This window comes from Camarhynchus parvulus, chromosome 2, assembly GCF_901933205.1.
Source record: "Camarhynchus parvulus chromosome 2, STF_HiC, whole genome shotgun sequence".
Taxonomy (NCBI): domain Eukaryota; kingdom Metazoa; phylum Chordata; class Aves; order Passeriformes; family Thraupidae; genus Camarhynchus; species Camarhynchus parvulus.
In genome coordinates, this window is record NC_044572.1 from 102037801 (window position 1) to 102064375 (window position 26575).

Sequence of the window (26575 nt, forward strand, 5' to 3'; positions counted from 1 at the left end):
TTCTCTTGCTAAATTTCACACATCTGATTTGATTTCTGAAAAGAAAAGGTAAACACAGAAATTTTCTTCACTAGTTCTCATGCACTGCTTGCAACAATAAAAGAAGAATATTTCCTATATTACTCCCGTGTATTTTAAGTGGAGAAGAAATGCCCATTCCCTTTACAGGCAAGGAAGTCAAGTTTCCAATTGCAGTTAATGCCATGTTTTGTTCTATTTATTGGTAATGTAAGCTCCTATGCAAATTGAATGGCTGGTGTTCAGACCCAGATGAATACAACAGGGGAGGATGGAACTAAATTACTTCTGTCTGTCTTAACAGGACTTTTTAATAAAATCTACTTTACACAGCCACGAATCTTGCCAGGTTAAATTCTCACTTTAGCCGTGTTCACATTCTTGTTAATTTATTTTAACTGCAGCACAGAAGGTTAGGGTAATGGGAAGAGCTGAGAGTGGAATGGTTACAGTGAAACCTGCTGCCTGTATTTAGATAATTTTCTTTCCAAGTGACAGTCCATTAAACTTCTAAATTGTTTTATTTGCTACTAAAAAAAAGTCTTTGCTTAGTCTTTGAGTCCCAGGAACTAATGAAAGAAACCTTAGAATAAAATCAGCAGATTTTGTAAAAGTAGAACTAATATGATGTTCAGAGCTTGTACAATACCATAACTTTTGACTTTGTAGAAAATGAGAGATAGTGTATCACAAAAGATACTTTTTACAGAGATTACAAATGTTTATTTCTCCCTTAACTTTAAGAAAGTAATAGTTTCAAAATTCAGGTTTAACAAATTGTTCCAGTCACTACTTTAAAATCAATTTCTATATTAAATATATGTGGTATCTTAGACGAATTCCATTATTTTTTGCTACTGAACAACAGAATATAAAAAGGGTTTTCGTTTTAGAGTCATACAGGTCTACCTTGATTTTTATCACAGAATTAAATATAAATAATGTTTTGAAATATTCAGTTATCCAAAACTTTTAAGAAATTCTGCAGATGAGCTTATATGATACCTTCTCTTTTCTACCCCTTTCTTCTCTTTCCCTTATGGGGCCTGCTAGCTCTTCACTTCTCCTCCATCTCTTGGTTGGTCCAACTACTGCAAATACTCAAACTAATTGTGAAGATAACAGGAATCACTGCAACAATATGATACACATCTCACAAGTTATGTGATTATAAACAAATGTTCCCATTATGCGTTTGAGTACATTATGCTCTCATATTTGTCCACATTTTTCTGTATATTTTTGGTGATGTCCAGCTTGTTAAGAAATAGAACATTTCTTATTTCTATGAACACTTATGTTTGGTGAGAGAGCCCAAGCTGTCCAAGTGTGTTGGGGTTTTCACATTTCACACACAGGTCTGGCCTCTAAAAACTGCTGAGAACATACTCCTGGGCAAAAATGGACCCTGAGCTATCCAAAAGATATATAAAACAATGAGGGAAGAAAATATGACTGTGTGGCCTTATGTCTGTACTTGGGAGTATGAGAGATTTCAGACAAGGAAAACAAAGGATGACAATGTGATAGAAGAAAATATATGCAGCAGATTTAAAATGGAATTCTTAATTCATTGCAGGAAGAAACAGTATTTAAAATACCTGTTCCAGCCTGGGGAAGAAACTTTAGGCCATTACATTAAAACAACAACAACAACAAATAATAAAGAAAACAAAAACAACCAAAAAAAAAGTCAAAAACCAAAACCCAACAAAAAACCCCTTCCTTTTTATGACAAAGTAGGAAAGTTTTAGCTTTATTTACAGTTCCAGAAATATCTCAAATTTATAGAATAATTTTAGTTATAGCAATTCTTTTTAAGAGAGTCTGACCCTGAAAATGTAAAGAGTCAGTAAAGTAGTTGTTAGAAAATACGATTATCTTCATATTTAACACAAGATTCAGTTTGATGCATGCACTACTCATAGAACTCAATTTCTTTCCTAGAACGTGTGGTGTTTTTTACTATCCATCAGGGCAGGTCTTGTGGATGGTATGTACTGCCTTGACTAGACACTGGCAAGGAATTTTTCAAGTAAAATACAAATATAACATTCTTAAATATACATTTTATTTAATCTTCTGTCGTGACTCATGAAGTTATGGATGTTAATGAAACACCACAAATAACAGAGTACATAGAAATTAAAGAATTGTCTTTTGCCTTTTTTCTTCCTTTCTTTTTTAAATTTTCTGTACAATATGAGTCAATTAAAGTTATGATGACTGAAATACAAGCATTTACCTTTTTTATAGCCAAACTGAATGCTGGTCTGGGTTCTTGATTCTTACAACTGGTACTTCAGTAGTCACTGACTGAAAGCTGATGCTGTGTGCGCCATTTTTTTAAATCTATATAGACTGTAATATTTGTATGAGATCCTTAATATTTTGCTATGTGAACCAATTTCATGAGCCATGAAACCCAAGAGTCTGCAGATAGTCAAATCCAGTTCCTCAGAGCAAATCAAATGTTCAAATACATTACTGAATTTGGAAGGACCATTTGTGGCATGAATGTCCCCGAGTTACCCCTCACCAGAAAAATACAGGGTGGAATTAAGACAAATTTCTACCAGCAGGATCACCATGTCACACACTTAGGAAATTTTTTTTTCTGAGTTTGGAGCGTTTAATAGGAGCATCCTGATCAAGACTGGTGCCCCACTACTCTTTCCTGGTCTCCTATGAAAGGAGGACCTCCCTCACAACTCCGTTTTTGCACAAAAGTGGCCACTGTGAGGTTGTATTGGATGGACATCCTGTTCCCCTGAGAGGACACAGCCTTGGGGGAACCATCTCATGGGACCTGTAGCTGCTGAAAGCAGAGGCCGCTGTGCACCTGGTCCCCAGCCCTGCTTCACAGCCAGCTCATTCAGCTGGGCACGCTGTTCACAATGATAATGGTGTTTCATCAGCTTCTGCAGTTGGGCCCACAGACACGTTCAGGAGCGTTGGGACCTTTTATTTCCCCCTAGGCACAGTATGGAAAGTTGGTTCTGTAAATTATATGGCAAAATGACATGACCAAATTGCTGCCTACACTTTCCTTTCATGTGGTGCCAGACTGGATGCTACATGTGTTAGTGCCCCAGTGAGCAGCCAGCCCTGTTAGGTGTTCCGCCCTCCGCTTTCACACCCCATGAGAAGTGAAGTGGGCAATACATCATATTTAGGTAAAGAATATTATTCTGAGAATGAAATCATCCTTTCAGTGTTTTATTTTAATAGCAATTTTTCCCCCCCTAGGAAAAGATAATCAGACCATATAACCTTACTATTCGCAATGCAAGTAGCATGAAAGCTGTGCCATGGTCTCTAGGCATATCTTGGAATTAAAAAACCCATCAAACTTACAGCAGCCCAGTAAACAGAACTGTATTTACCTCAGCAATAACACCTTCTTTGTGACATACCATTTTCCTTTCCCCCTTGCAACTTCATAAGCTTTGGAAAACATATTTTTGAAACACCTCTGTGCGTGAAGCTTATTAAATTAGTCTGTTCCATTTGGTATTAAAAAAAGTAGATTAAAACTCAAGTCATTTCATGGTCTGAAAAGAGTGTCAATAAAAGTGAAATAATGTTTGTACAGTTTAGTAAGGTGGGTTAACCTTTCAAAGAACATAGCAAATGCTTTGTGGAAAAAGAAATTACATTCACATGTCCTCTTGGCTTCGCAGAGGTAGTTTTGTAATGTATCATGAAAGAGCTGCAAATACATGTATTGAATAGAAAGTATGCTGATAGTTGCCCTGTGGCAGGTTTAAGAAATGCCACAGCCAGAGTACACAGCAGAATGGTTACTGTGTCAGTTTCGACATCTGTTTTGGAAGAATTTTGTCTGTCTCTAAAGCAGTGTGAACCTCAGTGTACAGTCACTTTGGAAGTGTTAGCTAGTCCACGTTGTGCTGAGCACATTGATGCTTTGGAGTGTCAAAAGCTGCTCAAGATATTTTAGCAATATATAAGCCCGTTTCTTTTGACAGAAGATTCAAGACAAGGCTGTGGGAGAGTGAAATTTCTTCTGGAAGATTACACCCATTTCTATATTAAGTGGCAGAAAATCTTCCAGTCACTCTAGCCTTTGAAAATTATGATCTAAATTCTGAGTCTGCTTATATCCTTCCCCTGACTGGGTGGCTGAAGCCCAGAAATTGTCTCCACTGAAACAAACTGACTGTGGATGTAGATGAGGAAAGCTGTGGGCTTGAAAGAGCCTAGAAGAGTAACCAAAATGGGGAAGGCAGGGGAATGTGGTACAGCATGGAGAACTCTGTGCAGTTTAATCATTTTCCTGCACACGTTTGTTCTGTTCCCTGTAATAGCTTATTGTAATCTAAAATTCAGTTCATTATGAACGTTTTTTTTCCCATTCTGTTAATTTGAGAGACTTTTACAATTAGAATTCTTAAACCAAACTCATTTAGTGTTCAAAAAGACAGAATTGTGGCTAATTAAAGATAACAGGAAATCAACCACACAAAACAATTCCTGGTGTACTGAGTATGATTACAACAGCCAATGTATTGAGCACTGTGAGATATATCTTCTGTTGCTGATGGGGAAATATGCTGTCTTCTCTGATACTGCAAATTCCCCCCCCCTCCTTTGCTCAGGTATCATTTATCCATTTTTAAAAATGCTGTCATGCTGCAGATTAGTTGCAGGCAACAAGGCTTTTCATAGTCTGGCTCTAATTCCCCATTATGATACAGCACTGTGCCTGAGGCATTGCACTGCAAGCAGTAGCAAAGATTCACTTTCTACCAGTCAATGCTGCACAAGCACCAGAGCCAATCCTATCGACACTGCCTGCTTAAACAGCTATGGATGGTTCATCAACCCCCCTGTGCTAACAGAGAACAGCACACAGCTCTCATCATTACTTTTCTTCACACTTTTCTTTATCCTTCAGTTTTGTTTTTCTTACTGAAGATTTTAGCAGGCCACAATGGAGTGTATCTGGTTAATAGGCAAGGAATAAAATAAGTTTGGAAACATGTTAATCAATTTGAGAGGAATTTTTAGGTACTGAAATAACTGATTAACATTCAAACTTGTGCATAGGCGGAGACACACATTATCAGCATCAAATTAGATGTCAATTTAAACCTGCTAGCTGAACTCAAGCTCCCCTTCAAGAAAATCTTGGGATGTATAGACAGATACTCAAAAATTAAAAGCCTTCATTTCTGTTGTTATAATAGGGATGACACAGAGAGTATCTGGACTAAAATTATTCCACTCAAGATTCCACCATTAACCTTAAAGCCCGAGCTTAATTTCACTTTATACAAATTAAATGAAAATCTGGAGAGTCAGATAGAAGTATTCAAGAGGGTCTACTTTTGTCTCAAGAGTGACCCTCATTTATGAGGTTGTAGATATAGACTTGAACTGGCAAAACATGAATAGTCACACTAAAATGTGAATTTTTGCAGAGTCAGTGACCTTCGTATTTCAGACCATTATTACTAGCACAGAAATAAAATAACGGAACAAAGATACAGCTCATCTCTTGGAGGACTTAGCTGATATTTTAGGATACTTTGTCTGCTGACAGATGCTAACTAAGCTAGAATAGTAAACATAACCTTCAAGTGCTCCTCTTTGCAGAGAGTGTTTATCTGCCCAGCTAAACCAGTACAAAAGCCAAAGCTTTGCTGAAGACATATAAGGCTCCAGTGCAAAGAATATACCTGTTCTCTTCTAAGAAGCAAAGCTTCTCGTATTTCCACTTATAATGGATTTGTTCTGAAATTATGGGAGCAGGAAAAAGAATTGCAAAATTCTCTTGCCAGTTTTGCACATTCAGGCATTCTTGAGCTCTCAGAAGGGGACAGCAACATATTGTTCATGAGAATCAGGCCCACTGTATTTAACAGCACAGAATAACACTTGAAAGCTGTTCAAGAATGGATAAATCTAGTAAAAAAAATAGGTAATCATTAATTAGATTTGGACTATATCACACATCTCCCAGACCAAGGATCTTTTAATTAAAAATGAGTGTACAGATTCCAGTTTTCCCTGTATGAAAAAGTCATAGACTTTATTTTTATCTGCAATTGTTCTTGGCAATCCACGCCAATCCGTAAATACTCTGGATTTTGTCCCAAAACCCTCCAGTAAATGACCTCATTAAAAACATAACAGTATAGAATAAATTGGCAGAACATGATTGCAGCTTCCAAAAGGCTTAATCTTTTAATGTGCACAATTACTTTAGTAACTGGGGGCCAAATGCAGATAGAGGTGGAGGGTCTCTGCTACTTAATAGTAATGGAAATATTTGTATTTAATACCTGTTTGTGTCTGGATTTAGTCTGGCTTATACTGTCAACTGACTTAATGAAGGTACTGCTAAGGCACTTTTTCCAAAGTGAATGTTTAAAATCTGTGAGGGTAATGTGGGAAAACTTGTTATTTTGTAGACATAGCCTTATTTTTGTATCTACTTTTAATTATCAGGATATGTCTGGACATTTCTGAATCTCACAGATTCAGAAACATGTGAAACGCCATTTGCACCAGAGGTCCCAGGTCATATCTCTTTACAGAAAAAGCAACAAAATCAGAGTTGATTTCATTCACATTTCTCAGCATGAGAGCTTGGAAATAGAAATGTTACTATAAATAACAAGGAAAAATGTAGATTTTTACTAAAATCTAAGAGCTAATTTTTCCTTAGAATAGGATCAGTACCATTCCAGTATTTCTGGTCTTCTGTTTCTCAGAGTACCAAGATATTACATCTTCAGTGCAAACTGCTCAGAAATTATGACATTGGGACAGCATTTAAAAGTATTTTGTATCAATTCAAGTACCTTGTGATATTTTTATAGGCATAAAGGAAAGGATTTTTTTTAAAGACCATGATAAAAGCTTCATTTGGAAAATGTATGTTTACACCTTCAAACAGAAATGCCTATAATTCTGACTATGTTAAGCCATTTTTTCCTACAATATTTATTCAGCATTCATGACAGTCACTTTGGCATCATCTCCTTCAGCATTCCCATTACAGGCAATTATTTTCGTATGTCAGAGTAATACCCTGGAATCCCTTTGACATGGAGATCTCCCTGGGTTTGGGGACTGTTCTTGCTGCAAGGAGCTGATTTCATTAAGCAGGATGGACTAATGGCTCAGTCCTGAAAACCCAATGCACTCTTGCTGTTGCTTGTCATGGCAATCCCCAAGGAAAACCCTGGGGGGCCCAGATGCTAAAGCAGGAGCACCTGGTTTCCTGCCAGAGAGTGCATGGCTTCCTCCACACTCCATCTTGGTGCTCTGGATTCAGCCTGAAGGGGTTGAAGTTGACAGCCCATGTCCATGTGACTGCCTGCTTGCTCTGGCACCTCGTGTGAAGGGACATCCTGGACAGTCCCATGTTTGTTATCCAACATTCATTATATGGCTTTGGGTAGTGCTGGTCTTGGTGTGCACGAGCGCTGATCCCCTGGCCTCAAAGTGTGGTGGGTCAGCTTTGGCCGCAAAGCCAGGATCTTCCTCCCCCTCCTCAAAAGTGCAGGGAGGAATGGATTATTGCAAAGTATGGTGAAGCCAGCGCAACAGCAGGTTTCCTCTTCAGCAGCATTTCTTTAACTTCCCCCTCAGACTCCTGTCACTCCTTTCACTTTATTAAAATTAAATCTGTTAAAAATGTTTTTACTGTTAGTTCAGCTGAAAACTGAGCTGGGCTCTCAGAGTGCTTTAGTCTAGTTCATTCACAGTCCTTTATCTTTCGTCATTTTGTGTTTTTTAATGAAGCTCTTGCATAATACACTCACCTTTCCTCCACACAGAGAAATAATCCTCCATCACTCAAGGCAAGAACTACCCCCATAAGTCTTCTTTCTCCACGTGAAATCCCACAAAATATGGACATGTTATGAAAGTTTAAATGTCAGTATTCTTCCACAATGCCTGTTGATAATCAGGAATGGCAAGATGAGACCTTCATGAGTGCCAGACTGAAAGAGATGGCATACATTTGGTGTTTCTAAAAAGAGAGAATACAACCACCCCACTTAGGTTATCTGTCCTGTGCTCATCTGCATGCCTTCCTACCCTCCCTGCCTCCCTCATCTCCTCAATTTTCCTAGTCCATGAGACAGATGAATGAACAACAAGCTTTTAGGGCAGCAAAGGCAGGAAAGACAGAAGACTTGGAGGGTGATGAGACTGGTCCCAGCCCCTCAGAATCTGACTGACAAAAGTAATGGCCCACAGAGCACACAGTCTCATCCCTTAAGACTTGTTGGGGAAAAAAACCCCAATCTTTCCACCTTGATGAAGGAGGGTTTGCCTTCATCTTCAGCACTGATGTGCTGATCCATGCTGAGTGGCAGAGGGAGCCTTGGCTTACAGACTCATGGTAGAGCGTGAACATTATGGGTGGAGGACAACGGGTGAAGTCAGAGCAAGGGAGGTGTAGGCTGTCCCTATCCAAGCACACAGTTTTTAGGAAAAAAAGCATGCCTTGTATGTGTATTGACTTCTTCATGGCATGTCCCAGGGGAGATAGAGCCACAGCTGCTGTGCTGGGTGAGTGCCTGTCTGGGTTGCATTTGCTCCACCACCTGTTGCAAGTGGGAAATCATATTGTCTATTGTAGAACGACAGACTTTATTTGCAAGCAAATAAGCAAGGGCATGGCTGCAGCTCTGCTGGCTCTATTTTGGCCAGCTGCAGCTCCATGAAGAGAATGCCCAGGGGAGAAGAGGACCTTAGCCCTGGTAAGAGACTTTTCAGTAAAAGCAGAAGAGAAAATTCACTGTTTGCCCATACAGATAAAGGATAAGGAAGTAAATAAATAAATATAATAGCTCTCCTTTAGTTATTTGCTTCTAGCAAAGAAATATATCTGAACTCCTGTTTTAGTTCAGAGGATTGCAGTTTATTTCTAGACACTGAAATTCATACAGAAACCAACAGGTTTTCCTGTCTAAATAAAGCAGGGGAGAAAAAGCTGTAAGCATACGGTAGCCTTAGAAATCTTATATGCATGTTGCAGTGAAGATGAGAGAAAAACAGCTACTCTTGCTGAACACATCAGTGAGTAATCCACTCTGTTACCATGATAGCCACGCTGCTACCTTGAAAGAAATCATGCTTGTTTTAATGTGGCATGATGGATGAAAAAAATAACCTTGGATCCACAAGGAGCTGGAGAAAGAACTAATCAATCATGTTCTCTTTCATTCTTTCTAAGCAACTATTGTTGCTGATAAAAGGTAAGTAAATAGAATGTATTATCCCAGTGGAGGAAAGCTGAATTAGTTGCCTGACGATAAGCTTCCACGCCATGAGCAAATTGCCTGCTTGCAGACACTCTGAGCTCCGGGGAATGTGTAAGGTCAGAGGTATTCCTTCTGCTGAAACTCTGCACTTGGTTTCAAAGGCTGTGCAGCTGGTGATCCCCACCCAGCAGGGATTCACAGGTTGCATTCTGGGACCTCCCTGACTTGCAAACTTGGCTCGGCAGCACCAGTGCTTTTTATGTGGCCAGGCATTCCCTGCCCAGGAGCCCAGGATAAGGCTTCACAAATGAGAGATAAAACTTTCTAAGCAAATCTAATGCTGTATACACCGGAAAAGAAAACTTCTGCAAGATGCCATATGGGGAATGAATCCCTTTGGCCTTGGGAAACGGGGCTTGCGTGCTCATGTGACTGAGCAGCTGTGGGTGTGAGTGTGGATGTGGGCTGGGGGAGTCTGTCTCAGCTCACATACTCGCCACTGGCCAGATCTGACAGCAGGTCCAAAGTTATGCAAGCTTCACACCCTGAAAGCTTCATGAGAATGAACTGTAGTACAAGTCCAAAGGCCACTTTAGTGCTTCCTCCAAGGGGAAGGCTGCTGTGGAATTATACCCCTTATACAGATATATAGCAGGCAAAGTAAATAATGACCGGGTTGCCCACTTAAAAAAACAAAACAAAACAAAACAAAGAACAAAAAAACAACCCCAGAGTGAAGATGAGGTAGTTCACAAATTCAGAAATTCCTGTAGGAACTGTCACTACAAGAATTTTATGAGTGATTTGTTACTCATCAAGTTATTCCTCCATTCTGCTTTTCCTCAGATAGTTCCCCTGTTAACCTACTACAGCTCTATAAATACATTTAATCACTGTGGAGCAAAAGAAAAGTTCTGCTACAAAAATGTGCTTTACAAGAGCAGCAAAAAATTTGAAGACTCATTGCCCTGAGTGTGTGGGATCAGGCAAAGGTCATGTGGATGAAATATAGCATGATCACCTAATTAAACCATCTTACAGGGAGCACACACATGGAGAGTGTTCTGAGTCTCTGTTAACTCTGTATGCTTTTCTTAAATTTCGAGTGCTTTGCTCTGAAGTACTTTTTTTCTTTATTTTTTCCCTTAATAAAAAGGCTCATTTGGAATTGTTCTGGAGGGCTTAATGATTTCTTCAAAAAACAGGCATGCATCATTTGAACTTTAGCAGCAGCATTGTTTATACTCACAAGTACAGCATAAATCTTGGCTTCCTGATCACTTTTGCTTCTGGAATAGTGGGGAGTTGTGCTAGACTGCAAGTCAGGCGTTTGGAAATGAGGGAAGGTGAGATTCACACGTTGTTATTGGATTTCTTACATATTGACCAACAGCAGAAAGGGTGGAGATGCTCCTGGGATCAACCTGGCTTCCTGGAGGGCAGAATAGCCCAGTGGCTACAGCCAGTCTGCCTCCATGATCTCTCTTTACTTTGCTCTTACCCACATAATTTGGTCTTTCATCCATCCATCTCTACTACACACCCCAGTGTCCCAATATTTATCCCACGTGCATTAATTCTGCCTTTCCAGCCCTCCTCTAGCCCTCTTTTCCCACAAATGGATCCTCCCTCTCCCTTGACACTTCCTCAGATGCACCTCCTTTAACACTCCTCCTTACCTCCAATCCCAGGCAGGAGTTTCTGCCCCTTCAGCTGGCAGGAGCCCCCACAGCAAGGTGATGCACTCCGTGCTTACAGGGATCTGACTTGACCACATACCTTGCTGTGGAGTAAGATGGCTGCAGGCAGCAATTCAGAGGACAAGCTGCCTCACCCAAAGCTGTGACAAGGATATTTAAACTGAAATAATTCATTTGTCAAGTAAGTCAAAAGAACATTTAATGGTGAGGCCAGTCCCCTGCCCACAGGAGAAAAAGAAGAGGATGATCATAATATTTCTTAAAATTAACAGAAAAGTGGATTCTTTCCTCATCCCATCCACCAAAGCAATTCTGCTGTGAAAGCTCTGGAGGGGGTGAAAGTCAGCTGGCAGAAGATGTTTTTGTACGTGGGTTGCTGCCCCACAGTGACTGTGCAAGGCAGCAAAACTGGCTGTCAGACGGAGGCTGTCAGTCTGTGTCATGGTGGGGGTAGCTCTCCGTTCTGCCTTGTGTAGCAAACCTCTGCCAGCAAGGGGACAAATCTCTTGGATTTGCCAAGTAATGGCAAGCATTTACTCTGCTTCTCCCACAACTCTCTTGCAAAGAAAAAGTTCTCTATTCAAATGCCCAGTGTACCTCCTAAGACTCCTAGATATCCTGCCTTCCCTTGAAAGGGAGGTGTCCTGGCCATATTTGCAGACCAGCATCTGCAGATGTAATGCCTTGTGTGCCTATCTCACTAGAGGAGATCCAAGCTTGGCTGGAAGCAAGCCTTTTGTGATTCCTATCCTCACAGAGCCACATAATAGAAGAGGACTGTGATCCAAAAGCTAAGCTTTCATTAATGCCAAAATAAAACTCATTTATAAATAGAATGCGAACCAGGTCATTCTTGCCAATCCAAGTTTGTAGACAGTCTGAAATAACAGCTCTGAGCAGTATATAAACTGTTCCCATTCTTCTCAATGTGGTGCTAACTAGGAAATTTAATTATCACTATTTAAATGTCAGCATCATTAAATGTTTTGCTACTGAATACTCTAACAGAAACATCCAGCTAATATGCACTTATTACGTTCCCAAATCACCTCCCATATTTTTCACCGTGTGCCAGATGTACCACCTGTCCTCTGCCCAGTCACCAAAACCTCCAGATTCCTCCCTACAATTTTTACTACAAAGTAATGTAGGATTGTCAGTCTGACAGCCTGGGACACATCTTGAAAAGCTGGGGAGAAGGTAAATAAAATTTGGTGTCGAAACAAAGACAGCAAGAAAACCGTTGCATGCACGCATTAATTGTATATAATACTGGTTTTATGATTTTTTTTACATTCAGTTTGACCCAGTAAGATGTTCATGATTGCTTTCATCTGGATCTGATGGCGTTTCAGACAGTTTCATTCCAGTTTGTTGAGGAGCTGGTAACAAAGATGTTGGCTAGAAAGATGAGGCAACACATAAGGGTAAATATTTGTCAGAAGAGCAGTTGCTGCTAGTTCCTCAGTGCAAGCACTTTTCACTGGTTATTGCATATGCTGTGCCAGAGGCCATATTGAGCAAATGGCTGTTAAAAAGTTGCAAATAAACCCGTGATTTATTTCACTACTCACCTGAAGCTTTTTTTTTTCCTGTTGAAGATAGGAAGCTTTGTTTGAAACACTTGAATCAAATGGTTACTCAAAATAAAAATTGAAATTTCAGACTCACCCATGACAGAATCATAGAATCATTAAGGTTGGAAAAGACCTTCAAGATCATTGAGTCCAACTGTTCATACAGCACTGCCAAGCCCACCACTAAACCACATTCCCAAGTGCTACACCTACACACCTTTTAAACTCCTCCAGGGAGGTGACCACCATTTCCCTGGGCAGCCTGTTCCAATGCCTGACAACTCTTTCATGAAGAAATTTTACTAAACCTCCTCTGGAACAACTTGAGGCCACTTCTTTTCCTTTTGATTGGTATTTTGGAGAAGAGGCTGACCACCACCTCATTACAACTTCCTTTCTGTTAGTTGTAAAGAAAAAATGAGGTCTCTTGTGAGGCTCCTTTTCTCCAGGCTTAACACCCCCAGCTCCCTCAGCTGTTCCTCACAGCACTTGTGCTCCAGACACTTCACTAGCTTCATTGCCTTTCTCTGGGTACACTCCAGCACCTCAATGTCCTTCCTGAACTGAGGGCCCAGAACTGGACACGGAATTTGAGGTGCAGCCTCACCATTGCAGGGTACAGGGGGATAATCACTGCTCTGGTCCTGCTGGCCACACTATTGCTGATACAGGCCAGGGTGCCATTGGCCTTCTTTCTCACCTGAGCACACACTGGCTCTTGTTCAGCCACCAGCTCCCAAAGGACCTTTTCCCCAGGGTGCTTTCCAGCCATGCTGCCCCAGCCTGTAGTTCCGCAGGGAGTGCAGGACCCAGCACCTGGTCTTGATAGAAGGGCAGTGAAGCTGGTGAAGGTGTGAGCACCCATCTTCATCCCTGGGAAGTCAGTTGCTCTGCAAGAATGTTGTAGGAAACAGTATCAAAAGCTTTACAAAACTCTAGCTAAACAATATCCACAGCCTTCCCCTCATCCACTAAGCTTGTCATCTTTTCATAGAAGGAGACTGGGTTAGACAATCAGGACCTGTGTTTCACAAGCCCCTGCTGGCTGATCCCCAGGTTGTCCTGCATGTGTCATGGCATTCAAGATGGTCTGCTCCATGAGCTTCCACAGCACCCAAATCAGACTGACAAACTGACATACCTCTAGCAACAAGCCTGTAATGACCTAGAACTTGTATGCGCAAAGTGTAGACAAAAATTATTGTACTGAAATGTACATTCTATGCATGAAAAAATCAAGAGATGAAGAGATGGGTTGATGTAGGACTGCTGTAGTATGGCCCTGAGCTGCTGAAGAGTTGGATTCCCTTGAAAACTCTGTGGTTGGAAGTGCACAATTCTGGCCTTTCTGTCTGGTGCCGTGCCCAAAGGATGCCCAGGCACAGCTCGTGTGCCAAAGCAAGTCCTGTGGCTGGAGCAGGCTGAGCTCTCACACAGCTCCTGAGCATGTCTGTAGCCAGTGGGGGAATGGTTCTGCCCATGACACAAGCTGACATCTGTCCCAGGTGTCTGATCCCAAATAAAACATTGCTCAATAAGAGACAGATCCAGAACCAGCAGCCAAGGCTTCTTGAGGACAGGCACAGACACCTAACTTTGGCTGCTGGCAAAGGAATGTGTCCAAAGAAAGAATTGCAACATGAAGAGCCCGTGAACAGAGCACCCACCCTCATGGGTCCTCCTCTGACCACCACAGGTATCTTACATTGCAAGCCATCACTTCTCTGAGTGGTTGCCATTGCTTCTCTTAGTCAAGGCAATGTCCTTAAAATAACAAAATATATTATAGAATTAATCTCTCAAGATAATGGGTTTGAGGTTAGACTATGAGCTAGACTTGCAGTCCTGACAAGAAAGGCTGTATCTGAATTCCTGACGGCAAAAAATATTTGATGTGAATTACACTGGATTGCAGAGATGGCAGCAGTTGATGACACTTTAGACTGATTCTCCAGTGTCTCTTGTATCAATAGTATACAAATTGTATAAACAACTGCCCCAGGAGCTGTGCAAATGGGGCAAAATGAACAACCAGGTCTCTGAACTGTAGCCTTCTTTCCAGATGTTCATGTGAGACATGGGTTACAAAAAATGTCTCCCTGATGATGTCACCTTGGACAGGAAGATAAAAGAGAGCTTCTTTTGTCTAGGCACCTGTACTAACCACATTCTCTCTTTCCTTTAGATAATATCACTGCTGTCAAAATCAAATTGAATGCTTGGTAGTTTCAAATCAGGAAACACAAGTGTTCTCTCTGAATAATCTATAGATGAGATTCAAATTGCAGTTTCCTTTAAATGTAGGCCATTGCAGTCTGTGTAGTTTTTCCAAAGTTTTCCAACTCAACAATTTGCTCAGAAAAGGGAAGGCCCAGTTTTCACTGGTACCCACTGTAGACTTCAAATAGATGCTAATTGTGATTTTGGAAACAACCAATCAATGAGCACATTAGCAAGGGACTTTATGTCCCGTATAACTGGCGCATAACTTCAAAAATCCCCTTGTTTGCTACTCCAAAGAGGTCCTCTATTCACTGAAGTTGATCAGCTCAATCTCTCCACTTCTGGACTTGGTGTCTCAATCAAAAAGTGTAGTGTGGGCTACTGCTTGTTTTGGGCTACCTCCAGGAGCTAATTGATAGTTCTTTGGATGAAGCTTGGCCATGAGTTTTGGAACGATACACCAATGAAAAAAAAAATATTCATAGCCAGTCCAAAGAGACCAAAGACCTCTGGTGAGGAACTTGGTGAGGAATCATAAGAGAACAATTCAGATGGAAACAGCATTGGATTTCTAAGGGTATTTTGCTCTTGTTATATCTTTTCATCTCTTTCCAGTCTGCTGATGCTCAGAGCGGAGAGTGTGTGGTCTCATTGCAGCCATCCAGAAGGAGAGAATTAGTGGTCTGCTCCATGACAAGATTAAAGAAAACAGACTTGTAAAATAAATAAAAGTTTAGTTGGATACCAGCATTGTCAGTGGGAATGAAAACCAATCCAAATTTTAAAGTACCCATTCACAGAGGAAAAAATTAGAAAAATAACCAGATATTCAGTAGTGGATGAGATCTTAAGCCTCTCTAGGGAAAAACAGTCTCCAGAGGTGAGTGGGATCTTAGCTCTTGGAGCAAGTCTGTGGCAGGATCTGGAGCTCATCTGTGAGTCTCAGGATGGTGCTGTCTGGAAGTGCAGTATTTCCAAGCAGGCAATGCTTTATTGTGTGCCATACTGCAAATACTTTTGCTGTTCTGATCTTACCAGACTGTGAACTATTTTCTTTCCTGCCCCTGGGGGATCTCACAAAGGAAAAATATAAACAAACAAACAAAACCTTCTCTTTGTTCCCATGTCCTCTGACTGTTCAGTGAAGTTCTCCTGTGAAGAAGAGGCCTGAACTGCAGCTGAATGGGCAAGCTGAGCTGAATAAATACATTTTGATGAGTTGAGATCTCAGAACTTCTCAGTGGTAGAAAGTGCATTGATACAGATCCATCAAAGCATTTAAAAACTATGTCCAAGGCTCTTAGTACTGGTGATATTTGACCTATAATGAAAGTAATTTACTTGGCATCATCCTTTCCAGAAAGAAAACACACTAATGGCTTGTTATTTGATAACCGATTTCAGTGGAAACATTACTCATTCTTGAATAAGGTTTTCATCCATAAAGAGAGTATCAAATCAATGGTAGAGGTCTTTGCTAAAGTGAAAAAATATTTGGAGACTCTTTGAAAAGTCCTTTCCTTTGGCTCAGATAGTTTGCATAAAATAACATGATGAGGTTTCCACTTTGAAAACTACTTTCATTGAAAATAGAAGAAAAATTTAACCAAGAAAGTATCTTTTACCTGATATAGCTTTTGTTCTTCCTCCAAATGGTCTACTAATCAAAATAAAAAATGAATGTACTTTTTATTCTACCTATGTATGCTATTGAAATCTTACTTTGTTCAGCTACTATAAAAGGGACTTCTTTTTTTTCTCAACTGTCTTTCTTTCCAATTGAATAAATATATAAACAAAATGTGTAATACAAAACACATACTGGAAAAAAAAATGCTTAAATGTAGAAATTAGAGGAACTAATATGGTTTCTGCATTATTTATTTTGCAAGGAGCAAAAAATGCTGGCCAGGAAGTAGCTGAGTCATATTAACCTCTGCCAGCCTGAAAGCTGGAGACACTCAGAGATGATTCTAGGCAGCTCTAAAGCTACCCCAGGTAACTGCAGTGCAGAACTGGATGAAGTCGACTTTAGTAACAGGAAAAGTGCGTAATGTCTGGACAGGTGAGGGATTGCAATGGCTATTTGTTGGTCTTTGAAGAAATTTTTTTTTCCCCAAATCCTCATATTTATGTTTACCAGCAGTACCAAAGTTCACTGGTGTAATTTTTTATGAAAACATAGTTCTTAAATAAGTACTGCAATTTTTTCAAAGAAAACCATTTTGCAAAAATGAACAGTAGCATTTGTAATAGCTAAGGAACAGAAACCTCTTAGGTACCTCACAGTATTCATCTAAACTGCTAGTAAAGAAGATTCAGATGTATTTTCTTTATTTTATTAATTCACTTCTCTTTCTTAACAAATGCTATTTTCTTATCATTTTTACATGGTTGAATTAATCAAGACTAGTGAGAATAGCCCTATTTCTATTCAGGAAAAAAAAAGATAAGAACCAACTACAAGAGTCATGATCATCCTGGTAAGAGTTACTCAGATGTGCTGTTTGCTTAATAACCAGGGAAGATAAAGTTTTCTATTTTACTGGAAGCATGCACTGTGTTTGGAAAAATTCCTTATCTCTCTATGTCCTAAATACCAATGTGGAAACTGAGAAATGGCCCCTCCTGTTACACCCATACGGGAGATGATCTGCAGCCTGCAGGATGCGTTTGGTTGTGCCAAGCAGTTCCTGCTACTCTTAAATCCTGAAGGATTATTGTTCAAAGGAAACTGGAGACATCCAAACCCATGTCTCACATCCTGGAGGTTTTAGAGTTTCCATGGGATTAATTATTTACTGGGACCTAGTTTGGGTCTGGAGTACAGCGAGGGAAATTGCATTTGAGTCTGACAGCGCAATATTCACCTCTCTCAAGTCTGAACTCAGCAATCGGTGTCTGCATCAGCTGCAGCAACCAGTCACCAACTGGAATAAAATTTGAAATACTTTAGGAGCAATTGCTGATGGTTTTCTGCCTAGAAGTAAGATAAAACTGATTATATCTGCAATTCTGAGGCACTCTTTTAATTCTGACATGGTAATGTTTTCTAGACCAAAATGCAGTTAAACTGAGGGACAGATAAAAATGGATAATAAATTATCCTGGTTTATTGTAGGTCTTTTGATGACATTTTCTAGACATATGTTTGTAGGACTGAGGTTTTAAATCTACAATTTTAATTGTAGAATTCTGAAGTTAAGAATATTGAGTCTAGGCTGTCAAATCTTTAATTCTGAGATGTTTCTCCCCTGTTAATAAATGGAATGATTTTGCCAAGGAATGTCATTGATTTTTTTGTCCATTTTGCACTTCATTCATGACCACTTTCATTTTTCAGAAAAAAAATCCATTTCTGCAACAACAAAATTTGTTGGAGAGTTGAACTTCTACTAACTTTTACTGTAACATCCTTCTTACTTCATGGTAAAGTTATTCCATAAGATTTTCTCTCTGTGTTGTGACTTACTTTAAAAAGGATAACGGGCAGAAAAATCATGCAATTCTTACAAATCTCTGACATTGATGTAGAATGCTTTAATACAATATAAATGGAAAGTTTCTGTGTAAGACTTTGGAAAAATTATCCTGTTTAGGCTGCAACAGTCCATGGCATCACAAATTCATCTTCATTGTGATAAAATTCTCTCAGCTGCTTGAACTCTCTCTTAGTCATTATCTTATATCACAGTAACCTTTGGTAGTCAGTACATATTAGCCATTTTCCTTCTGTTTATTATAAATCTGAAATCCTATCCTTAAAATCTCAAATCCTATTCCAATAACCTGCTTTATTATCTTTATTGTAGGCATGAAATCTAGTACATAATGTTCTAATAGAGGGGAGCACTTAATGGTTATATATAAAAGTAATTTCATTCCTTTAGAAGCTTTACTGAGCAAGGTGTTTGAGGATTAAAATTGCCCATAATGTTATCAAAAGAATGTAAAACTTATTGAAAAAGTTTCATAAACAACATTAAAATATCCACATTTCTGTTATCAAGATAAAAGGCCACGGAGTAAATGCAAACTGACAAGTTTAATTCTAATATTAACTTTGAAGGCACAATACATCCTCTGAAGTGGCACAGTCACAGGCTTATGGGAGAAATGGTGACACATGACCCACATGACTCCCAAACTGCTGATCACACTTTTCAGTGGCTTTCTAGTTTCCTGCACAGGTGTCAGGCTCTGCTCCCTGCCAGGGCAGGTCATGGGGCCTCCACCAAAATCAGTGCCACACATCCCTTCACACTGCCCATGACTCTGGCACTTGGCAGGTATGACATGGGATGGCAGGTGTGGTTGCAAGCAGTTTGGAGAGATTTTTAGAATATAAGTTCATTTGTGAATAACAGACTGACAGAACAAGGCTGAACTGCTGCAAGCAATACAGCCTGCTAGGTCGTGTGTGTAAGGCTTAGTGCAGTGGGACTGAATGCCATAAATAATTAATAGAAAAAGTTATGGCTTTCACTAAAATAATACATATATGGATATGTATATTCATTTTTATTCTTTAAGGATTTTATATATTCTCTAGTCTGCATACAAGTAACACTCAGAAGTCAGAAAACATATGACCCTTCCTACATTGCTAATAACCCAGAATACAAGACTTCTGCTCATTATATGCTCTTTTCAGTTTTCCCACTAGAGTGATGACCACAAGAAGTAACCATTCAATCTCACCCATTAACCGCACACTATTTTATAGGTAGGCTATGTAATTAGAAATGTTTTTATGCTTTGTCTCCACATTAATATCCATGCTAGAAGTCATAATTAAAGCTAATTGCAGTCTTCTGTTGGGCCAAGACTCCAAAGTGGAAAAGCTGTATCCTTTGCTTATGGCTTTATTGTCTTTCCAGCAGCACTTGAAAATTAGGACCTCAGTTATGAAAAGCTATTTTCCTCCACTCACATGATTAAGAATTATGCTACAGGTGCTAAAGAATTACTGAACTTAATTACTTAATTAATTACTGAACTTATCCATTCTGCTGCTTTTGCAGTTGTGTGCCTTTTATTTTAGTGTGTGGGGTTAATAAATTGTATAAAAGCAGTTAAATATGTCAACAAATTTGTAGTTATTGAGTCTAATTGATGCTATTCTGTATCTCTTTATGCATTACCTATTGTTTGCAGGATCTATTTCATCTTTCAGCTCATTTGAAGTCTTTTGTTTTTTAAGTAGGGCCCGCATGAATGTTAATAATCTTTTTTTTTACTGTAATAAGTAAGAAGTCTATTTGAGGTCCTATTTTAATAATTAGTTTTGATCCTTTTTGTTGAAATTGAAAATGAGATTAAAAACAGATTTCATGTTGATACTCACCCAAGACAAATGTTATCTCACTAAGGAATTACCATCTTCTCTCTTTCAGTCACTACTGTGGAAGGGCTGAACTGATTTTCTGGATTTTTTTAATGACATATGTAGCACTTGTCTTGTGATAACTTTTGCAGCTGTCAGGAAGTTTAACCCTTCCTCCCCAGAATTTGAAATCCATGGTCTAATGAGGGATAACAATATGGTCTGAAAACACATGTGAGTTCATGAGACAGTCTGCTTCAAGCATTTTTTATTTTTGCATACAACATGCCCTGCAGATTATGAATCTTAAGTATGTGCAATGATTCTTTTGCAATCAATCCATGTTGCAAAATCACATACAATAATCTAAATGGGTTTAATAGTAACTGTCACAGTAACTGTAAGTGATATTGACAAATGACATAGCCATAATATAAACGCTGTCAGGAAGCACCTTTACAAGCTTTCTGATCCTCGGAATGTTTTCAGTTCACTTGTCATCCTTTTTTTTTTAACTATAAAAGCCAAAGCCTTAAAAGAAAATAGTGAAAAGGCAGCTACAACACAACTGTGCTCTGCTTAATGTCTTAGGCTTCTTGGCAGCTCACATCACAACGAGCCCAGCCTTTCCTACAGCTGGACCTGGCTCTCCACATCCATCCCAGCCCACCTATGTCAGCAGATGCAGGGTCTGGCTGTCCTCTGAGGGTCACCCATTGGGAGATGTGGCCAGGAACCGTGAGAGGGAGAGCACAGGCTCAGCAGAGCAGGGCAAGCCCCACAGATCGCAGCACCTGCCTTGGAACTAGCTCTGATCACCAGCTATAGCAAAGGGCAGTTATAAGCCCCTACTACTGCACATTATCAAGAAAAACAAAATACAAAGAAAGAAAAGTGAGAGGGAATAAAAAACAAACAAACAAACAAAAAACCAAGGGTCTGCAGCTTGCAAATGTTTGTAAGATTTCAATCTGTAGGCTCATCCCAAACTCCTGAGGATCTGAATCCTACTTCTGCTCCCCTCTCCTGACATGCCAAAGCTTACCTCCTACTTCAGAGATCTATGTACCCTTCCCAGCTCAGCCCTTGGCACAAACCAGGTGCATGAGAAGACAAAAATGGGGAGCTACCACGCTGTGCTTTGGGTATGAGTCCTTAGCATTGCAGTGGGTTGGCAATGCCAAATAATATTCCAAATAAGTATTCATCTGTCTTTAACTATGAGGCACCTGTTCGTTCAGAGGATTAAGGCATATGTTTGTATGCCCCTGTGTTGCTAGACTTCTTCTGTGATTATTGGCACAGAAATGCAGGCTCGAATTTTCACCTTCAGATTGGAGCTATTTTTGTTGTATCAGTGAAAAAGCCCAAATTACAAACAACCATCTAAGAGTACAGAAGCATAATTTCCACTGTCAAATTAAAAAAGGTTTAGTCAGACATGACAAAAAGCATTTTATGTGAGCTTCATGAACATGTTCAGAAGAAAAGATGGATTTTCAACAAGATGAAAAGGGACACATTAAAAGCAAATGTAATGAAGCTTTGCTGCTCTGGTACTGTACAGCATCCTGAAGGGATTTTTCATGTCACTGGGGTAGAGAGCACTGCTTCTCTTGAAGCATTTCCCTAGACAGCCTCAGGAAATCAAGCTGTGACACACATCTGGATAGCTCTGTACACAAATGGCATCACATTTAGAGACAGAATTGGCATGGAAAAACCCATAGTCCATGCACCATTACGCATTTCTGCAAATTCTCAGTTCAACAAGAACAGTAAGTAGACTAAACAGCTTTGTCAGCAAGTGACTATTTTTCCATGCCACAGACCATCAGATATAAAACTTTACCTGGAGAACCATCTACAGGACAGTTGGCTAATATTTTACCATAAAAAGATATCAAATCACAAATCTTCAAAAAAGCACAGTAGGAAATATGAAACATATTGGAAACATATTGGATCATGGCATGAGCCACTGTTTGCACTAAAATAATAGCTATGGAAGATTAATACATTCAGAGAATCAGAACAGCTTAAAAATTCATCAGAGTGGAAGTATTTAAGCAGCTGAAAGGGTTATTCATACAAATTAGATGTTGCTTTACTGTTTGTCCCTAAAGGAAGAAAGGTTTCATAACTTTGTGGGAGAAGCTGTATTGCTCCAAGGCTGCAATACACATCTTTTTCAGTCTATTTTGTGAGAGGAGTTCTAATTGACAGCAGGATGGGACTCTAGCCTGCTTTATGGAAGACTGATTTAAGTGCTCTAGGTTATATGGTGTTGCAGTTAGATAAGGCTGCTCCTTGCAGGAAGCCAAAGTTCACAGAGTTCTAGGGCTGCTTCAAGTCAACATTGTTTTTCCAAGTTGGGGAAAATCTCTTTGTTAAAATAGAAATATTTTTTCCACTGAAACACAGAAGGACAAGAGAGTTAGAAGCTGTCTTCCTGTTTGTGAGATCTTTTTCTGGGCTTTTCAGGGCTGGAAAGAAAAAAAAGTCATTTGGTCTTGGCTACCTTTCTGGGGCCACACACATACTCTGCCTGTCCGGTTGCCTGCTTGGTTTGTGCTTCTTTCCACCCACAAGCTAATGCAAAGCTTCAACCGAATCAATGCCCCATTTCCTGGTTTTGCAACCAATTTTCAGTGAAATCCCTCTAGCCATATGGCTGAGCTTCCAATCCAGCCTTCCTATATTGTGTTGCACCTTGGGCGGTGGCTTGTCTTGTTTCAATTACCACTAAATAAATGAGGCTTTAATTCCTTTTTCATTTCATCTAAAAGAAAGACGATCAGCATGCCCTTCCACTTCAGTGTGGTCTGGGATTGTCCAGACTACACACTTGCAGGCAGTCACCAGTTCTGTCCAAAAACACAATATGCCTCCTGCATATTCACGTCGACCAGACCAAGGACAGATGTTTCTCTGATTTTACTGCACTTTTGGCCTGGATTGATGAGCCATTATAAGGCAGAATGGCCAATCTGCAATACTGCCATCTCCTTCTCTTTGACATAGCTTTCTGATTGAAAATCATCTAATTTATTTTAATTTGAAACATGGGAGTGTATGTGTTCTATCCCAAACTTTGAACAGAAGTATTTTCATTTTAAACTAAAGAATATACATATTTGGCAGCACTAACTGGGAGATCCATGTGGATTTGTTTAATTTTTCAGATTAACTCAGAAATAAATTTGATGGCAATAGATGAAAAAAATGCTCTTTATTTTACAAGCATAATATGGTTTTAATATGCTGGCATGTTGTTAATGATGCGTAACATATTTCCGTTCATCAAAGTCAGAAAATGGAATTGCAGTGGAGCCATTTGTTGTTTCCTCATTGCGAAGAAGGAAGAATGTGTTCTGTGCGGTATCTGAATTACTCACAGAATCACAGAGTGGCTGAGGTTGGAAAGGACCTCTGGAGGTCACCTTGTCCAACCCCCCCTGCTCAAGCAGGGACACCTACAGCAGATTGCCCAAGGCCCTGTCCAGATGGCTTTTAAATATTTTCAAGGAGGGAGACTCCACAACCTCTCTGGGCAACCTGTGCCAGTGTTTGACTGCCATCACTGTAAAAAATGTGGGGGTTTTTTGTGTTCAGATGGAATTCTTTGTGATTTAATTTGTGCCAGCTGCCTCTTGTCCTGGCACTGAGAATCACTGAAGAGAGTCTGTCTGTCTCATCTTTGTTCTTTCCCATCAGGTATTGACATACATATGTAAGATTCACCAGACTGAGCAGTCCCTGCTCCCTGAGCCTCTCCTCCCACCTCAGAAACCCAGGTGCATTAATGATCTCTAGGGCCATTAGCTGGACCTCTCTGCAGCACCTCTGTGCCTTTCCTCTACTGGGGAGCCCAGAGGTGGACCCAGAACTCCAGCTGTGGCCTCACCAGTGCTGAGCAGAGGGAAGGATCACCACCTTTGACCTGTTGGCTACACACTTCATAGTGCAGCCCAAGGTACCACTGACCAACTCCAGAGCAAGGGCCAGTTGCTGCAATGAAGGTGCCATCGCTGGCTGGGGATCAGCTGCTCATACATCAGAACCTCCAGGTCCTTCTCTGCTCATACATCAGAACCTCCAGGCCATCAGAACCCTCAGATTGATCCAGCTTGATCAACCCCCAGCTTATACTGCTGCTTGGGGTTGATCCTCTCTAGTTACACTTTGCAGTTTCTTTCTATTGAAGTACACGAGATTCTTACCTGCCCATTTCTCCAGCCTGTCAAGGTCCCTCTGGACGGCCACACAACATTATGATGAATCTGCCACTCCTCCCAAATTTGTCTCATCGTCAAAGTTGTATTCTGCCCCATCATCCCAATCATTAATGAAGAGGTTACAAGGTACTGGCCCCCAACACTGAGCCCTTGTGTGCTAGGTACTTGTCCTCAAGCGGACCTACTGCCACTGACCACAACACTCTGGTCATTCAGGCAGTTTTCAGTCCACCCCACTGTCCTTTTACCTAACATATATATTGACAGCTTATTTATGAAGGTCTGACAGGAAATAATGTCAAATGCCTTTCTTGCCTTGAAATGTTTCAGGGTAAACAATGTCCACTGCTCTCCCTTCAGCCACTGTGCAGGTCACCTCATAGCAGAAGCCTGTCAGTCCCCTTAAAATAACAAATAATGTATTTCATGCTATTCTTTTTAGGGGTCAAGCTATGGAGCCTGAAAAAGCAGCATTTCATGACATTATGACAAAATCATAATTCACAATAGTTTATTTAAAGTCTCTTCTGTACAATTCAATAGATGTGCACTACAGATTGTTATTATTATAAAATTAATTGAAATTATTCACTAAATAATAAGACAATAAATAAAAGCTCAGGAGACATAGAAATGGCTTTTTCATTTGCAATTTTAAAACAAAAAATGGCATTTTATTATCATTAGTGAAAAATTGCTCTCCTGACACGGGCAAAGAATGATGCTAAAGTAAATTCCTTTCACTGAATAAAAATATGGTGTGGGTTGAATTTAAAATTTTAAACAGCATGATGTGGACATGCAATTATAGTCATAGCTAGCAATAAACGACGAGTTAGATCATCTGGTCAAGTCCCCTGCCAATGCTAAATTGAATTTTGCATTCAGTTTTTATTTTTTTAGGCAGTTTGGACAACTTCAGTAAATGTGATAAATACATGTTTAAATAAAAGTTATTTTGTGGTGTCTCAGAAGCCCGGAGAGAGAAAAAGAGAGAAAGAGAAGTATCATTTCAAACTACTCACTGTTGATACATCAGGTTAGTCTCATTTCAGCTTTACAAAGAAAAGCTGACAAGCTTTAAAGGAGGCCTCACTGCACAAAGAAATCGATGGTAAAGTGCACATTGATTTCAATAAATCTCTTTCAGTCACCAAACCCTATATTAGCTGGGGAAGGGATGCTGCCTCTTCCTGTCTTTTTGTCTTTAAACATCACGTGTGCTGATGATGGTACAAAAATAAAGCTGGGGATAGCTTTAATCTCAGGTAATAATGTTCTCCAATTTGAAAGCAATCCTCAGGGACTGGCAAATTTAACAAACACTGCCCTGGTCCCACTAACAAACACCAGTTTAAAATGACCAGGCAGGGACAAAGCAGCTTCTGTGGTGTAGAGTTTCCTTTACTGGAAACGGAGCATTTAAACAAGTGCTCTTGGATTTTGCTGCAAGCAGGTGAGCTGTCACACCAGGATACTTTTCAGGAACATGTAACCATGGCACAGCAGTGAGGATTGGCGCCATGGTGGAAGGTCTGCAGGATGTGCCTGGGGCCAGAGGATTGCCAATAGCCAGTGATGGTGGGGATGCAGAGACTTTTGAGGAAGGTCTTTCTGCAAAGAAAACACTATCTGCATGATATATTACTATAGTATTCATTACCACTTTTATGTGAACCTAAACTTAATTGCAAATCCGCACCTCTGGCCTCACCCTCAGAGCATAGATCTCAGGAAAATGTTGGACTCCTCCTTCAGAGTATGAAGTTCAGCTGCTGCCAGCCCCTCTCCCACCACTTGATCTCCTGGAAGTGTGTTAACAAGCAGTGGCAGAGGAAGCATTATTAATTGTGTTCATTTAAAGTAAAAAACCCACCTTTGCCACACAAATAATACAGAGGGCCCATAAAAGTTTGGAAATATGAGGCCAGCCCACACTAGGAACTGCTGAAATGTGTGGAAATAATGATGCTCTCTGGTGTAAATGGCTCTTTAGAGTGATGCTGCAAATTCTTCCCTTCATTCATCACCCTGTGCTCACAGGCTCTGTGCTCTCCTGAGCCAGCCCCCTGGGATATCCCGCGTTCATATCACGGTCAGAGATGAACGTCCTCTCTGTCGCAAGGATTCAACTTTTTATCACCTATTACCACAAGTTGTCATGTCAGGTTACCGTAAATCAGATTAACATTCCTCTAATGCAGACTTTGCAGGGAAAGCTTGTCAGGGGAGTTTCAGAAAGGGA